Genomic DNA, 6199 nt, shown 5'->3' with positions numbered 1-6199 from the left:
AGGTCTGGCTCTCAATGTACCAAGCCACCTAGCTGTCCCCCAGTCCATCTTTTAAAATGTTTCTGTGTGGTAGTGAGACATAAAATACAGTAATACTCAAAGACTTACAAAGGTGTATCACACAGAAGGAAATGGAAAGATACATGGTAATTATTAGTAGGCTGCTATGTATCATCAAGGAGGAACTAAAAAAAATGAACAAGAGTAAAAGATGTAATTGGAGTTATGATAGGAAGAGAAGATGGATTGGCCACATGGCAAGGACAAAGGCTAAAAGTTGGACAGCCAGAGGGCTCCACTAGTACCCCTGTGATGTCAGGAGAAAGTGAAGAAGGCCTCTAGCACACTGGGTAGATGCCCCTGTGGTGAATATATGGAAAGACAAAGAGAGGGCTAGGCAGGGATGGATGGGTTAGTTATGAGCTGCATCGTTGTCAGGAACTCCTGAATCCCAATCATTTCACAGATCTTCTTCCATATTTGAGTAACCTCTTTTCCATAAGACATCTCTTTAAATATTTGAAGACAGCTGAAGACTTCTCTTTTCTAGAGTAGATAGTCCCAGACCATTCAATAAATACTTATGGAATATTATCTTGGTTGTGTCTCCATGAGGCATTGCTGAGGGGATTAGTATTCTAGAGAGGGATGTGTTATCGTTAGGGTTTAGAAAGTGTTAACCTCCTCCTCCTCCTCTTCCTCCTCCTCCTCCTCCTCCTCCTCCTCCTCCTCCTCCTCCTCCTCCTCCTCCTCTTTAACTCTGGCAATTTTGTTCTGCCTTTGGTTCTGATAGAAAAGATGCCTCAATCTCATGAGCTTTCCTTCTGTCACTGGATGGTCAGTTAGGCAAGGTGAAATCACACCAAATGCTTTACATTTAGCAGAGTGAGGCACAGACTTGAGCTCGAACCAAGGGAAAACCTTTGTGAAACTTAGTGACAAACAGATCCACCATTATGACATTGACAGATCCTGGCCTTAAAAAACATCTGGTAAAACAAATTTCTCTCCTCTCAGTGGAAAGGTGGAAACCTAAGGGTGGATAATGTTGGATACACAGCAAGTTGTAGTCACTATGTTTAGCTGGTTATACTTAACTATTTTTTCCTATGTTACAAGGGAGAATGTATAGAGAGCAAGGAGATTTGAAGAAATGATTAAGCTAGAAAAATGTAGTGATGGCAGCAGATAGGTAGCACAGTGGATGGGGTGCCAGGCCTAGAGTTGGGAGAGAGGACCTGGGTTCAAATCTGGCCTTAGACACCTCCTAGCTGTGTGATCCTGGGCAAGCCATTTAACCCTAGTTGCCCAATCCTTACTGCTCTTCTGTCTTAGAACTGATACTAAGACATAGGTCAGAAGGAACTGGAATACTTCCCATGGATCTGGGCATGCCCTGTGGACATTTTCTGAGAGAGAAATACTCTCCTTGAAAAAGGATGGATATATCCTGACTGATCCTCTGATTACTGTGACTGGGATTTGTATGCAGTCAATGTGGAAGATGATGGATTTCTGAACCAGGAAGAGCAACCCCCTCTGTAGGTTCTAAAAAAAAAATCAAGGAGAAAGATTTAACCAGTTCACCAGCTTTCTTGGACTTCTAGAAGGGAAGAAGCAAATTCCTTTCTTTTTCTTCCTAGCAGCAGTGAAGGGACGTCAGCTTAAGTGTATGGCAATGAGAACATATGTTTGTCTAGGTAAACCTGAGATTGGACCTCAACTCAATGGCTGCCTCTTTTTATCCTTTCCTAAGCAGATCATTGAATTGCAATCTTGATAAATGCAGGCTTCCAACCTTAGTGGTGATTTCATGAATCCAAGAAATTGGGATTTAAAAATTTTTTTCTTAAAACTGTTATTTTAAAAATCCCTTACATATTGTGAAGTCCTAAATGAAGAAACAAAAAAAAAAACAAACAAACAAAAAAACAGGACAGGGAGAGAAATGAGGGCGCTGTAGAACCAGCATCTTGAATCAAGCCTCAGGTTTCAGATGATATGATCAGGAGTCCTCTTAAAAATAAATTACAGAAAAGTTGTTTGGAAACAGATCAAATGTGATTTCTTCTCAGATGCCTACATGGCTAAATGCAAACTCAATTTGTCCCCCTATATATGAGATAGATGCAGGTTTTCCAGAGGGAGGTGATCTCCATACCAGCTTCATGGAGAGGAGAGCACCATTACTAGGAGGATTCTGTAGCTAAAAGGCTAAATTCAATGACAGGATATCTGGATTTTGTGAATTGTTTGGGGAGTGCTGGTCTAAGAAGAAAGTGAAATATCTATCCAACAGGTCCACAAAGATTATAATGGTGTGGGAGGTTTTATGTTTTAAGTATTTGTTAGTAAGTACTTATTCTTTTGTGTTTTAAACATTTCTTTGCAGTGGAAGAAATTAAATAGCTGTCCTATACTTGTTTTATACATTGAAGGTCTTTTCTAGAAGGGATCTTGTTCATCTCTTTTGGGGAGACTTCAGATATGGGAGATTATTTTGGAGATTTTCCCCAGAGTTCTATTCTGGGGTAGGGGCATAATGAGTCAGAGTGAGAGAAAAAGTCTGACACTCTTCTTTGAGTTCATTTCTCCTTCCCTACTTATGAATCTGGGCCCTGTGTGAGTTCAACAGGATTTCCTTGTGGAAGAGAGACCCCTAAGGGGACAAATGTGATATATATGTATATATATGTGTGTGTGTGTGTGTGTGTGTGTGTGTGTGTGTGTGTGTGTGTGTGAGATAGATATTAGAGAGAGAGAGAGAGGGAGGGAGGGAGGGAGGCAGGGAGGGCCAGGGAGAGGGAGAGGGAAAGGGAAAGAAAGAGAGAAAGAGAGCCAAACAACCCAACCCACTTGGCCAAGAGAGAGCAGCTGGAGGCTGGAGGCTCCCTCAGGATCCAGAAAGTCTGTTAGGTCAAGGTCACTAGCTGCTGTGGGTGAATCATGTTGGAGTGTCTTGGACCCTTGCCCCTGTGGAAAGCTTTGCTACTCTTGTTAGCTGCCTTTTCATTCAAGGCCAAGAAATCCTTATGTCCCAGGCAAGACCAGAGGGCTGAGTAGCCCCCATGTACATCCCTAATGACCTGTTTCCAGACAGTCCACCTTTCTGAGCTGAAATCATTTTACCTCCTACTCCCTTCAAATGTGCCATGGAGACTCCATCTCTTCTGGAGTCCAGCTGTAGGAGCCTATGGACATTGGAAGTATGGAAAGCTATTGTATCATAAGATCTTAGAGTGAATAGGGATTTTAGAAGTCATTGAGTCTATCCATATTACAGATGAGGAAACTGAGGCCTACAGGGCTTTGGTGACCTACCACTGCTAGCAAATGTCTGAGGCAGATATAAATCTAGGTCATCTTCTCTCCAAGTTGAGTACTCTACCTACTATACCATGTTGTCTCATAAGAAATTACTTATTCATCTATTGTCTTGCTCCTGAGACACAGTCCCGTGGCACATCCAAGATGAGGAGTTTCCTTCCTTCTTAGCTTGTCACTAAAGACCCTCCACAAACCATTTATTCTTATTTTTAAGGCACGCTTCCATATTGGTCATTGTTGTAAGAGCACACTCCTACAGAACCAAAACCCCAAAATAAAACTGTAAATACACTGATGTGAAAGATGACTCCAAGAGTTCTTTCTCTGGAAGTGGAGGAGCATTCCATCATACGTCTTTCAGGGTTGTCCCAGATCATCACATTCCTGAGAGTAGCCAAGTTTTCACAGATAATCATCGTACAATATTGCTGTTACTGTGTACAACGTTCTCCCAGTTCTGTTTATTTCTCTCTGCCTTGGTTCCTGCAGATCTTTCCAGATTTTTCTGAAATCATCCTGCCTATCATTTCTTATAGCACAATGATATTCCATCACCAACATGTACCACAATTTGTTCAGCCCTTCCCCAATTGATGGACATTCCCTCAATCTCCAATTCCTTGCCACCACAAAAAGAGCAGCTATAAATATACAAACTATTTTTTAAAACTCTTACTCTCTGTCTTGGAATCCCATCATTGGGATTCAGGAGTTCTTGAGAATGATACAGATTATAACTAACCCATCCATCCCTGCCTAGCCTTTTCTTTGTCCTCTCATATATTCACCACAGGGGAATCTACTTAGTGTGCTGGATACTAAGTACTGGTTCCAAGGCATAATAGCAATAAGGGTTAGGCAACTGGGGTTAAGTGACTTACCGAAGGTCACACAGCTAGGAAGTGTCTGAGGTCAGATTCAAACTTAGGATTTCCAGTCTCCAGGACTGGTTCTTAATCCACTAAGCCACTTAGCTGCTCCCAGAAACTTTTTCAATATACTTTTCCAATCATATTTCATACTACTTTCCTTTGCACAATTATAGTCTAGCCAAGTAGTATTACTTTTTGCATTTGTTCAGGTCATTTCTTGTACTGAGAACCCACATCCCTTTCATTTCTCCCACAAAATCCTCTTCCTTCAAGGCCAAGTTCACGTCACCTTCTCTATGACCCCTTCAGCTGAAAGTGCTTTCTGTCTCTTTGCAAAGTGTCTGATGGCCCAATAGGATCTCTCCTTTTCTCATTTCACTTTAATTTGTATCATATTTGTTTGTACATTTGTCATCCCCATTAGAAAACTTTGGTGTCACCACATCAACAAGCAAACCAACAAAAATCACATGATTATTTCAATAGACGCAGAAAAAGCCTTTGATAAAATACAACACACAATGCTATTAAAAACACTAGAAAGCATAGGAATAGAAGGGTCGTTCCTAAAAATAATAAACAGCATCTATCTAAAACCATCAACTAATATCATCTGCAATGGGGATAAACTAGATGCATTCCCAATAAGATCAGGAGTGAAACAAGGATGCCCATTATCACTTCTATTATTTGACATTGTACTAGAAACACTAGCAGTAGCAATTAGAGAAGAAAAAGAAATTGAAGGCATCAAAATAGGCAAGGAGGAGACCAAGCTTAAAGAATCCTAGAGATTCAACCAAAGAACTAACTGAAATAATCAACAACTTTAGCAAAGTTGCAGGATACAAAATAAAACCACATAAGTCATCAGCATTTCTATATATTTCCAACACAGCTCAGCAGCAAGAACTAGAAAGAGAAATCCCATTCAAAATTACCTTAGACAAAATAAAATACTTAGGAATCTATCTCCCGAAACAAACACAGGAACTATATGAACACAACTATAAAACACTCCCCACACAACTAAAACTAGACTTGAACAATTGGAAAAACATTAACTGCTCATGGGTAGGACGAGCCAATATAATAAAAATGACCATCCTACCCAAACTCATTTATCTATTTAGTGCCATACCCATTGAACTTCCAAAAAAATTGCAGTCCCAGATCTCAGACTATATTATAAAGCAGCGGTCATCAAAACAATTTGGTACTGGCTAAGAGACAGAAAGGAGGATCAGTGGAATAGACTCGGGGTAAGTGACCTCAGCAGGATAGTATACGACAAACCCAGAGAACCCAGCTTTTGGGATAAAAATACACTATTTCATAAAAAACCTGCTGGGAAAATTGGAGGACAGTGTGGGAAAGATTAGGTTTAGATCAACACCTCACACCCTACACCAAGATAAATTCAAAATGGGTGACTGACTTGAACATAAAGAAGGAAACTATAAGAAAATTAGGCAAACACAGAATATTATACATGTCAGACCTTAGGGAAGGGAAAGATTTTAAAACCAAGCAAGACTTAGAAAGAGTCACAAAATGCAAAATAAATAATTTTGACTACATCAAATTAAAAAGGTTTTGTACAAACAAAACCAATGTAACTAAAATCAGAAGGAAAGCAACAAATTGGGAAGCAATCTTCATAAAAACCTCTGACAAAGGTTTAATCACTCAAATTTACAAAGAGCTAAATCAATTGTACAAAAAAATCAAGCCATTCTCCAATTGATAAATGGGCAAGGGACATGAACAGGCAGTTCTCAGCCAAAGAAATAAAAACTATTAATAAGTACATGAAAAAGTGCTCTACATCTCATAATCAGAGAGATGCAAATCAAAACAACTCTGAGGTATCACCTCACACCTAGCAGATTGGCTAACATGACAGCAAAGGAAAGTAATGAATGCTGGAGGGGATGTGGCAAAGTAGGGACATTAATTCATTGCTGGTGGAGTTGTGAATTGATCCAACCATTCTGGAG

Source organism: Monodelphis domestica, chromosome 3 (genome assembly GCF_027887165.1).
Source record: "Monodelphis domestica isolate mMonDom1 chromosome 3, mMonDom1.pri, whole genome shotgun sequence".
Classification (NCBI taxonomy): Eukaryota; Metazoa; Chordata; class Mammalia; order Didelphimorphia; family Didelphidae; genus Monodelphis; species Monodelphis domestica.
Note: the sequence above shows the minus strand (reverse complement) of the source record.